A 12,696-nucleotide genomic window follows, 5' to 3' on the forward strand; every position below is an offset into this window, starting at 1 on the left:
CTGGACAGTCTAAGAGGACAGACTGGCTGCCCCGGAGACCCCGGGAGCTTCTCAAACCGAGACTCTCCTGCCAGCCCCGGTAGAAACGCCGGACGCTGGACGCGCAGCCACCCAAGCCCGCCCTCGGCGGACCTTCCGCGCGCCGCTCCTCGCTTCGCTCACGTCCCTGAAGTCGGACGGGACACCGGGGGCTCGAGCTGGTGCACGGCTTGTTCTTTGTTTGTTTGTATGCATGTACGTATGTATGTATGTATGTACGTATGCATGCATGCATGTATGTATGTATGCACGTATGTATGTATGTATGTGTGCATGCATGCATGTATTTAAGGGTGAACAAAAAAGATCTGTGGAGTGTGTCATGTAGTGTTATCGTCACCACAGTGGAAACCGAACCCAGTTCCTGGTGAATCGAGGCCCGCCGGGGCAGCGCAGGCCAGAGAGGGGCTCGACGACAGACTCAGAGCGGCCAGTTCGCACCCCGCTGCTCTCCGCGCCCGCTGGGCTGGACCTTCGCGCAACTCTGTCCCTTGTTCATCGCACAAACGTGGGCCGTTGACCTCCCGCGGGTGAGCGTCGGCGGTTCGGCGCGAGCCCGAGCAGGGGCGGGAGGCCCGCAGGAGCCGAGACCGGTCGTGCGGCCCGACGACGGGGCTGAGGCTGCCCCGACGAGAGCCCCCCACGGCGCGGCGCGGTGGCGCCGACGGCTCTCCGCGCAGGGGGGACGCGGGGCCTTGAATGGTGCGAAGTCAGTCCGGCGCCAATGCAAGAAACGGACCCGAGGGGAGGCTCCTGCTTGCGCGCGGTGGGGCAGGGGGTCGGCGCGACCCCGGCGGCGTGGGCGGCGGCGTCTGAGAGGCTGAGCCGTCGGAGGTGGAGGCGAAAGCGGAGAAGCGCGTCACGGGTGGCCGGGCGGACCCGACTCGGTTCATTCCGGGGACCAAGGTGTGCACTTGACTGAGGTACAGCAGCAAGAGAATTGTGTTCGCATTTTGTCTAAAGCCCAGGAAGAAAACACGGTTCGTTTCCTGGATTTAGACCCACCGTGGCCCGGGGCTGAATCCTGGCTGGAGCCATCTAGAAGCAGGCAAGGGCCTCGCTGCTCTAACGGCAGGAGGAGCGGGGGGCCGGGGCAAGTGTCCCCGGAGTGTAAGGTCGGCGGGGGGTGTTATCGGACAAGGGCCGGGGCCAGCCGGGACGGAAGCACCGCGGGGCAGCCCTGGGACCCCCGACGGGAAGACAGCAGGTGAAGGTGGAGAGCGCAGGCCTTGCGGGCCTCCGGGGCCAGAGACCCGCCTTGCCCCCAGGAAGCGTTCCGGTGAAGGGCGCGCGGGCCGCCGCGCGGATGCAGTGTGCAGAGCCGGACCCCTCCATCTGGCTCCTCCTGCGCGGGGGAAGCAGCCTGCAGCAGCCGCACACCCCCAGCCCGGGGCGACCGGACCTGGGAGACGGGAGAACACCGACCCAAGTGCGGTGCTGTCCAGATACTAACCTGCGCTGTTGACGTGTCATCACAAATCAGAGGACTCCGACCCAAGCATTAGCAAGGTATGGACACCAGCGTAGATACAGAGACTCAAACTGAGCTTTGATCAAAACTTTGCTTAGTGCGTCTTTAGCCTGTCTGTCTTTTACATCAGCCTGGCCCCTGGGTAGCTCTGCACTGTTACTCTTCAGGACGCTTCAGATGTATATGAGGCCCTCTTTGGGTTCCTTAAATATCCCAAACTCTTTCTTATAATGAAATACTCACATCTATCGTTACCTTGGCTAGGAACGCTCTTTCCTTGGTCTCCTGCACGGTTGGCACCTTCTAAAAATTCAGTATTACGTTACAGCTTGGATCTTTGGGATGTATTTTCCTAGCTCCTTCCTGTCACGTAGATCAATGGATAGATGAAGGAAAAGATGGAAAGAGAAAGAGAAAGGCTACTTAGAGGCCCATTCATTTTCATATAGCCTGTCCATTGGTAGTTTCACCTTTGTCTCTGTTTGCTGTGGATCTGCTCTGGTGGACCCTACGATTCACAAGGCGGGAACTTTGTCCCTTTCACATACATTTTACACTTAGCACTAAGCTTAGTACACATGGCCCCTGGTTAGATATTTGTGGGATGAGGAATAAATATACTGGGTAGTATATTAAATCACTATAATATTTAAAAACAAATTCCAATAAAGACAGAAATTGAATAAATTATAACATAAATATATGGCAATATTAGGAAGTCACTAAAAATCACGTTTCAAATATTTCCTATGGCTAAGGGAAATGTTTAACACATAACAATGAACAAAAATGCTGAATATAATACTATATATGTATGCATATATATATATATATATATATATACAGTAAAATCAGGTTTTTATATATTAAGCTGCTTTTTACTGAGTAATGCTGAGAAGGATGTTCCACAGGGTATATTGAAAAACACTCTTTTAATTTAGATACATACGAAATTGAGATAATGAAATGTTTTGTTATAAAACCATGGTTTATAGAGATTAGATAATAATCCTAACATCATATTGTTAGAAAATAGCCGTGTTGAAAACATGAATCCAGTTATGGCTTAAAAGTTCATGTTTTTTACCAGTACACTGCAAGATTACGTGTTAGCAATGAATATCTCTGACTGGAAAGAGGTTATTATTTTTAACACGTTTTCTCAATTTTCCTTAATGGTTAAATATTACATTTTACTTCAGAATGAAATAAGTGTTCTTTAAAAAAAAGAAAAGAAGGAACCTAAATTTTGCTTTTAAAGATAAGGACACTATTAGTGTCAAGATTTTTTTTTCCTCTTTGTGATGTTTGAACTTCTAAAGTCTGTTAGTGTTAACACTTGCATTAGCTAGCTTAATTGTCCTACTTAATCATTTCAACACCAATTTTAAAAGACTAGGTCTATTTTTGGAATTACTTTCAAAGTTAGCTTGATTTTATTTTTATTTCTTTTTATTTCAAACGTGTTTAGATGTAGAAGACTATTAGGATGTTTTATAATATGAAGCAGAGTGTTTATCCAAACCTTTAAGAATTAGTAAATGTTTAGTTTTCCAAGTATTTGAAATATTCACCATAAATGTCCAAGTTTGTACATTTAAATTTTTACAAGTGTATGTAGCAAAGGACTGCAGATGGATGTTAATACCAGTATGTAGGTTTGCTTGGTGCAATGTTACTTGGTAACAATATTAAAGTTGCTTTCTGTATATTTTACATTTGAGAAAATGAATAGATATACAAAAGATACTGATACCTGTATCTACATGTGCCTCTGTTGCTCCATGTGTCTACCTATCTACATATGTGCAAATTCAGAATGAGGGAGGGAGAAATTTAAAAAAGAAATATGTGTGTCTGTGTGCATCCCTCCGAATATTATATATATATATATTTTTATAAAATATATATTTTATTTTACATATATATTTTCCAAATAACTTATTTTTCATCTTATATATCTACCCATCAAATATTTATGTGTATATATCCTATATATTTCATATATGCTTATATCGTGTTTTATATTTTACAATGCAGAGCTGATTCTCATCATCAATAGACTCCATACTTGCCAATTGGCCTACTTGCTAAACATATTTGCAGCCCAAAAATCAAGAATCACACTGTTTCCACAGTCATTTGAGGACATGCAGAGTAGTAAAAAACTGGAGTTGTCTGAGGCTTACATTCCCAGCAGAGGGCAAACAAGAGAACATGGCCTTCTAGTTTTAGCTCTCATACATTACACGTGTTCTTTTCATTGTGGACTTAGTGCCATGTTTTTTTCACATTCATGTGCTTTTTCTTGATGATTTTGCACTTAAAATGGCCTCCTCATGTAGTGTTAGCAGCCAACTAGTGTACCTAGAAACAACAAGGCTGTAACGTACATTATGGAGAAAACACATGTGTTAGATGAGCTTTGTTCAGATAGAGGTTATAGTGCTGCTGGCTGTGGGCTTGATGTTATTAAGTCACCCTAGTGTACATTCAGAAAAAGGAAGAGGAAGTTGGTCAATCTGTATGTGAGATCAATCTGGAAAGTGCTAGGGTAGTGTCTGTACTAAGTGATGAAGCTATGGGCAAAAAACAGAAAAGCAGCTAAAACTGTGGATTCATGAGCTGACAACAATAAGATAACTCCGTGAATAGCACTGTTGTAAGGTTGAGAGCCAAAGAAAGTTACGTTCATGTCACCCAGGGTCAAGAAAATGTTAACCCCTTCTTGGTAGTATGTTATTATAAACAAAGAAACATAATATTAACTATTTTCAAGAAATATATAGTAAATAAAGAGAAACATACATTAAACAAATTTATGTATTGATTGGTTGATGAAAAAGTTATAACCAGAGGCTTGTAGGAACTTAACATTCTATTTCTTCCAAGAACAATGACTTAATAGTCACTAATGCAGGTTTTGCAGCCACTTTATAGAATTTAACTGCTGTAAATAATGATAACTGACTCTGTTTCTCTTTGTGAGATATATATATACATATATATATGTATATATATATCTTTTATCTTCAGATACATTTAATTTCATCTCTTTCCATAGATAACATTTACAAACAAGAAAATACCAGCTACACTGAACACATCTAGTAGCAAGGTCTTTCTTTCTAGAAACCATTCACAACTAAAGTAACCAGAGCTCACAGGTGATTAGAGAGTTGAGGCGAGAAAAGTACAAGATGACCCTGGTGCATTTTGTTGCACCAGGAAATTAGGAAATGCTGACAGAATCATGAGATAATGTGAAATGAACACTGAAGGCAAATAAAGTGGCACGCACTAGCCAAATCTTGGGCAGTATGAGCATTAAAATAAATAATACTACTGGATTACAGCTCATTAAATAAAACAAAGATCCATTTTTAATAGGGTTGTAAGTAGGCAAGAAAACAATATCCTTCCTTAGGACAAAACATAGAAGGATTAATGAACTATAAAAAGAAAGTAAGATGTTAAAGTTAGTAAGTACAAGTTTGATAAGTAACAGAAGATATGCAATAGTCTCAAAGTATCTCCCAAGAAAATATTTACTATTGAAAAAGGAAACAATAACTTTACAATGGTAAAAACTGGGGGATACTTAGACCATCTGAATGATCTAATCTAACATCATCACTGTTGCAACAAACCTACATCACACCCCTCCTGAGAAGATTCACTGAGGACACTAGCCCTTCAGTGATATTCTTGCCAAAAATACATGACCTACTTCTATCTTGAAGAAACCGCAGAATAACCCAAAATTGTTCTATAAAATACCTGACCTGTTCGCCTCAAAAATGTCATTTAAAGAAATACAAAGAAAGGTTGAGAGATTGTTTCTTACCAGGGAAGACTAAAGAGTTATAACAACTCAATGAAAGTGGGATTCTGGTTTGTATATTGAGCTAAAAAACTTCATGGAATTCACATATGGATTTTGGGTTAGATCGTAGTGCTATATCATTGTGAAATTATCTGATTTTGATAGCTATACTGTAGATAGACGAAAGAATGCTATTTTACTTAGGAAGTGTAAATCAAAAATTTTAACGGTAAAGGGACATAATATTTCCACATCTCTCTAAAAAGTTTGTAAAATATATGTTTTATACGTATGTGCCATATATGCCTCTAGACACTATGTACATATACACAAATATGTGTATGTGTGTGCATATCTGTGTGTGTGCAAAATACTAAAGCAAATGAGACAAAACTTAAGCAGTCCATGAATCTGGATAAAGAGTCTGTGGGATTCCTTATGCTATTCTTGAAAATTTTTCTCTAAGTTTTAAACTACCTGGGGCACCTGGGTGGCTCTGTGGCTTGAGCACCTGACTCCGGTGGTGATCTCCTGGTCACGCGCTCAGAGGGTGGTCTGCTTGAAGAGCCTCTCCCTTTCGCCCTCTCCCCACTTTTGTGCACATCACCTTTCTTTCTCTCTCTCTCTAATAAATAAATAAATCTTTTTAAAAATTAAAATAAAATTTCATCAAAAGGAGAGTTGCCTGGGTGGCTCAGTTGGATGAGCAAATGACTCCTGGTTTCAACTCAGGTTGTGATCTCCGGGTCATGGGGTCAAGCCCTGTGTCGGGCTCCACACTTGACAGGGAGTCTGCCTGATGATTCTCTCTCCCTCTACCGCCTCCCCTCCCCCCAACCCATGCATGCGCTCTCTTTCTCTCTCTCTCAAATAAATAAATCTTTGAAAATTATATCAAAAAGATATAATTTATAAAATATATAAAATACGATTTTTATAAATGACATCACATGATAATATCTCAAAAGTTCTCCTTTTTAAAGAAAACAGTTTAAACATACCACACAGGCTGAGCAATTTTTGAAAGATCTTGTTATAATGATGATTTTTTTTTTCAGAAAATAGTTACCAAAAAATAAAAATAACTCTGTTTCTTTCCTCTCTAGAATCTAGTCAGAATGGGTGGAAATTTAAATAAACAAAATCCAGCACTTGCTGGTGTGAATGACATTTAATTTGTAATTCTTTATAAATATTTTAAAAGGATCTAGTTTTGCTAACAAAAATTATTATTAACAATGAACTTCCCTAAGAAAATAATCTGAAATGCCCATTTAAAATTCATTTGTTACAACTCACGTCACGTTACTATTTAGCACTGTTTAATCCTTAGGCTTTGCATTCGCTTCTTAGTAAAAAGTATTACATTTCTGTCTCTAAGTTTAGCCATGTAACATTTATAAAGGTAAAATATATATTTAGGGAGACAGTTGGTAATTTTAAACTTGGTGAAAAACTGGTTAACTATTTAAAAGTGACAAGAAAATTAAAGGTATGTAATAACTACCATTTCTTTAAAGGCAGCTCGTTATTTTAGGGTTATTATGAAATATGTGTTAAGAACATTGTCTCTGAAGCCAGATTACCACAGAATACTCTTATGTAGATGTTTACAAGTTGTGTCATACTTGGCATACTTTGTTAGCCTGTTAAGATGTTAGTTTCCTCGGGATGCCCGGGTGGCTCAGTGGGTTAAAGCCTCTGCCTTCGGCTCAGGTCATGATCCCAGGATCCTGGGCTCGAGCCCCGCATCAGGCTCTCTGCCCACCAAGGAGCCTGCTTCCCCCTCTTTCTCTCTCTGTCTGCCTCTCTGCCTACTTGTGATCTTTCTCGCTATCAAATAAATAAGTAAAATCTTAAAAAAAAAAAAAAAAGATCTTAGTTTTCTCACCAGTAAGCTATGAATTATACTGATATCCACGTCATAGGATGGTTGTGAGGAATACATATATTAATATTTGAGCTATTACATATGAAACATATTAGCGGTGTTAGCAAGTGCTGGCAATCATTATTCTCAAAAGTAAAAAAAAAATAATGTCTTTCAGTTTATCAAGATAAAAACAAAAGCATGTTACACTGAAAATGTTTCCTTGGATCTGTATCTACCTGAGCATAATTGGAAAACAGTGTTCATCAAAACAACACAAAATAAATGAATAATTGTCACCCATTGTTATTTCTAGTATGCAATTTCCATTATATTTCACATAATTGTCACCTATTCTTATATCTAATTCACACTTTTCATTATTCTCCATGGTTTTTTTTTTCTTTTGTCCTTCAACCAGTTCTTTGTCCTATTAAATACGTTCCACTTTCACGCTCTTTGTTCATATTCTTCATTTCTTTTTTCTTCTCATCCAACGAGTATCTTTTCCATTTGCTCTCTGAAAATATTTTCCCTGTCTTGGCTGTCACTTGGCCTACCTTCTGTCAGAGTCTGGTTTCTTCTGTATTTTGCAGAATGTCTCTCAGAGACGAAAGATCTTTAGAGGTACATGCGGCAGTGCCAATTTCGTAGGGCTTCATTTCTTGGAGTTTGCTCTAAATAGTCTTAAGATTCTGCTCAGTTTTCACAACTATTACTTTCCAGTGAAAGTGAATGCAAAGAGCAGAGGGTTACAGGCCTGGGTCTCTGCCAGTCCTTCCAAGGCGGCGCTTACGAGGACTATGCCAACAACTTACTCGTCCGTCCTTGTCGCTTGCTGCTTCTTACCAAGGTAATAATTCTTTCCGAGCGCTATATGTATTTATAACACATCTTTTAGAAGATACATATTTGAGGAAATAAATGCATATTTGCAACTTCTAGGAACCCAGTGATGATGATTGACAGTAATGTTAAAAATTATAAGAACATTGTTCTCTTCAGAATGCCTGGCTGAAGATTTTACTCAAATTCTCACAAAAAAAAGTATCTATCATTGCATTGCTCCAGGCATATTTTTAAAAAGAAAATATTAAAAGGAAAAAAAATCAGATTTGTAAATATCTTTTTGCATGTATACTTACTATCAATTCACAACAAGTTACTTACTAATTATTTTCAATATTAGTGAAAGTAATCTAAAAACTCACGTTTACTATCTTCATTAGATTATATATTCATATTTTTTTAAATAAAAATGACATGAGTCGCATGAGTTTTTCCATATTGGTAGAAATGATTCCAAGTATCTTGAATATTCCCTTAAGGAATAAGCTACTTAGATTTCTGAATGATATATTCACTCTCCATGAGTCCATTTTATTCTTCTTTGTTTAATAAGGTTTGGGGTAATTTGATTATAATTGACAATGCATTAAAGTTATTATGAGATCGTTACCTAACATATTTTCTTGGAAACATCTGCAATAATTCTCTGAACTCCATGCCGTGGTAATCTTTTATTGCTGAATTCATCTCCTATGTTTTTCATGTTTAAATCCTGATTCAGGTTTTAGCTTGTGAAGTTTTAGCAAACAGGGATCTGTTTGGCATGTTAGAAATGCCAAAACTCATGAAACAAATAGTAGGAAAACTTGATATTCTGGCCTCCAATGTCCTTCCTTTGCTATTTCTTGTAGCTTTCTATCTTTGAACCATGAAACAGCATTCTTACAAAATAAATTTTGTTGAAAAATATGCTTTTACTTATTGTTTCATAAAAATCTAGAATCAAGAAAAAGACAATTTTCTTCCTTTCCCGATCCACCTTTTGTTCTTCTTTTTGGTTGAGAAAAAAAAAAAAAATAGGAAAGGGGGCTTTTATTTTGATAGATATTTTAAAATTTCAGATTTCAAATAAAATTAATAATAAATAATAATAAAGGAAATTTCAATTGCAAGAAGGCAATGTGAAAATGTCTATCCATCAGGGAAATTCTATTGTGAAGCACTTTATATTTAAATCTGTTTTAAAAGCATGCCTACAATTTATTTATTTATTTATTTGTAAAAATATTTTTATTTATTTATTTGACAGACAGAGATCACAAGTAGGCAGAGAGGCAGGCAGAGAGAGAGGAGGAAGCAGGCTCCCCACCAAGCAGAGAGCCCGATGCGGGGCTTGATCCCAGGACCCTGAGATCATGACTTGAGCTGAAGGCAGAGAGGCTTAACCCACTGAGCCACCCAGGTGCCCAAAAGCATGCCTATAATTTAAAGTCAATGCTTTCCTCAGTGGCCTTTTCACGCTGTCTTAATTTTTGCCCATTGAATAGGATTTGTTTCAGTTGTACTTTTGATATTGAAATCTTCTTTAATTTTTACTTTCTTTTTTCTTTTTTTAATTTAATTCTTCCAAAGAACTAACTGTCAGAATCTGTGGTACCAGGAGAGCAAAAAGAGACTCATATTATTTGAAGTACTTCCGTATTCCAGAATAATAATCTCCATTGGTTCATCTACATCTATCTCATCAGGAATTCCCTTCTAGGTACCCCCCCAACCCAAGCAAAGATCTTATTCATTTATTTGACAGAGAGACTGAGTGAGAGAGAGCATGAGTTGGCCGGGGAGGAAAAAGCAGACTCCCCACTGAGCCCCCACTGAGCCCCCACTGAGCAGGGAGCCTGCAGTGGGGCTCCATCCCAGGACCCTGGGTCATGACTTGAGCTGAAGGCAGACGCTTAACCAACTGAGCCACCCAGGTGCCCGCAAGGTATTTGTAACTTCAGTTTGAATACACTTATTTGACCACGGCACCATATTTCTTTGTTGTCAGATGTAAAAGAATCTTTTTTAGAACTCATAACAACTCTGTAGGTTTCTGTGTGCAGAGGACTGCTATAAAGAACTGTAAGCATGAACTGTGAATTGTGAATATCTACTCCAGAGTCCGACATTAACTTCTGATCCGCGCCTGATGACTTCCAGGAGTTTTTCAATGTAAGTTTTTAATATGTATTTTTCATTCTTTATATTCCTGTTTTATTATATACATATGTATTCCTATGTATTCCTACATATTCCTATATATATATATATGGATTATATATATGGAGAGAGAGAGATTTAGAGGTTTTAGAGAAGAGTTTATAAATAACTCGGATAATGATACTGTGTAGGTCTCAAAGACGTTGGGAATACAATGAAAGAATAACATTACTCTGTAGGAAAAACTAAATATATATATATATACCACTGATACTTTGGTACTGTGGCTCCTACAAAAGTAATTTCATCTGAAACTAATTTTTTTTCTTTCCAATCTCTGTCAAGCCTTCTAAATAAACCTAATCATGAAAGTTGTAATCACCTAGAAATGGAAATCACACCCATTTTCAAAGCACATGAAACAAATCGGGTGGGGACGGTACTTAATACGCTTGTTAGACACGTAGGTAACGCAGGTGATGAACGCAGCGGGAAGCAGCAGCGTCCCTCCTGCTTGTCAGGTCCTTGTCATTTATCTCTTGCATCTTTCCCAGCACATGCAACTAACAGAGGCTCAAGAGCTCTATGTCACCTAATTTCATTATAAACAGGATTCATAATGATGACAATTTGCAGCAAGTCCTACGTTTTTGTATGAATATGTGAATTTATTTAGAAGATGAATCACAGTGACCATCCACTCAGAGATCTCAGAGGGAAAAATGCTTTCCCGATCCTTTTTACTTAAGCCCACAGGATTTTCCTCTGCCGTTAGCAAACTGAACTGAAGAAGCGGTTTAACAGTGATTTTTAAGTTTTACTCCTCTGATGCTTCAACAACTTAAAGGATATACAAGATAAATTGCACTGCTGTATTTTCTTTGTAATAAAATAATCTTCCATTCTATATTTAAAACAAATCATTTGACACTCTTTTATCTGATTCTAGTAATTTCATGGATTTTATTGCATGTTAAATACTATATACTTTTGTTAGCTTGTATTTACTCACCAATATGTGAAACATTCAAAGAGACTTTTCAGTACTATATGTCAATAAACAGAATGTGGCCTCCATTGTTCATGATGACATTTTTAAAATAGTCATCTTCTGACATATAGATGTGCTTGATCATTAAATGTACTGCAACACAATTATTCAAAAAGACAAATTATTTTTGAACCATGGTCATACACAACGGAGTCACGCCACACTCAAATAGTTACAAACTGACTTATAAAGGAAGTAAATTAAGACACAATAGAGCTAATAAGCAGAAAAAGGCCAATCCTGCATTTCTTTTTTCAGCATTGTTTTAACAAGTACAAGAGGATAACGTGACTTCTTTCTTGCTAGCTTTGCTAGCTACATACCTAGAACTATTTCTTCAAACATGTTCCAGAAGCTCTAAAAACAACAACAACAACAAAAACTGAGCAGAAAATTGAAATTTGGGACAGTAAAGTATTAAAGAAAAAAATAATTTATATGTCTTTGACAGAAGAAATAAATTTCTGTTGTTTCTAATAAAGGTATGTTCGAGGGGCACCTGGGTGGCGCAGTCTGTTCAGTGTGTCTGCCTTTAGCTCAGGTCATGATCCCCTGGGATCGAGCCCAGGGAGGCTGTTTCTCCCCCTCCCCCTGCTGCTCCCCCTGCTTCTACCCCTTCTTTCTCTGTCAAATAAATATATCTTTGAGAAAAGAAAGTAAAAAGTAAGGGGTGTTCTCAATGAAGGAAAAATAACTGAATTTTAAATGAAGTCACTTAAAATAGTAACTGCTTTCCGTACCAACAGCGCCAGGGTGCAACTCTGTAGACACTGAGGTTTCACAGTAGGGGAGTATAAATTCAGTAGTTATTATATTGTTATTGTTATTGTTATTATAATTATTTTAATTTCAGAGGGCTGTGGGGCTAAATCGTCATTTAGATTTCTGCGTGATTTCTGAATGAATCAAATCTAACTTTATCAGTTAACTGTGCTAAAGTGTTTGGGCATCTTTTCTTTTCCCAGTTTATTCCATTCTTAGTTACATTAAATAGTATTTATATGGAAATTAAATATTCATTAGTATCTCCCAGCATGTGGATTAAAAAGAAGTCAATGTATTGGTTAAAACTAACGTCTTGGTTGTAGACCTCATCTGAGGGTTCTTGGAAGATTTTATTGCCTTGGATGTTTCAGCAGGAGCCAACAAGCACCCAACAGGTACCCTTTCAAGACTTGAAAGTCAGATTGGTGTGCCTCTATACAACGTCTGCTTTTGGAGCTTGTACTGTGTCTCTACTTGGGTTTGTTCTGTCCCCCCCTTGTTTTTTTAAAGATTTTATTTATTTATTTGACAGAGAGAGAGAGCACAAATAGGGTAAGCAGCAGTCAGAGGAGGAAGCAGGATCCCCACAGAGCAGGGAGCCCAACCTGGGGCTCCATCCCAGGACCCTGGGATCACGACCCGAGCAGAAGGCAGGCACTTAACTGACTGAGCCACTCAGGTGT

At 38.6% G+C, this 12,696-nt stretch overlaps 1 long non-coding RNA gene across 1 annotated transcript in view; it reads left to right on the top strand.

The window, feature by feature from the left end:
• Positions 1-600: 600 nt before the first annotated feature.
• The window catches only part of LOC101690494, a 30,463-nt gene continuing 18,367 nt past the window's right edge, over positions 601-12,696 (top strand). Inside the window, exons 1-2 of the long non-coding RNA XR_006606383.1 lie at positions 601-1,548; positions 10,087-10,209. This is a non-coding gene — a long non-coding RNA (uncharacterized LOC101690494). The remainder of the gene's footprint in view (positions 1,549-10,086; positions 10,210-12,696) is intronic.

This window comes from Mustela putorius, unplaced genomic scaffold, assembly GCF_011764305.1.
Source record: "Mustela putorius furo isolate JIRA1106 unplaced genomic scaffold, ASM1176430v1.1 tig00000275_pilon_pilon_pilon, whole genome shotgun sequence".
Lineage (NCBI taxonomy): Eukaryota > Metazoa > Chordata > Mammalia > Carnivora > Mustelidae > Mustela > Mustela putorius.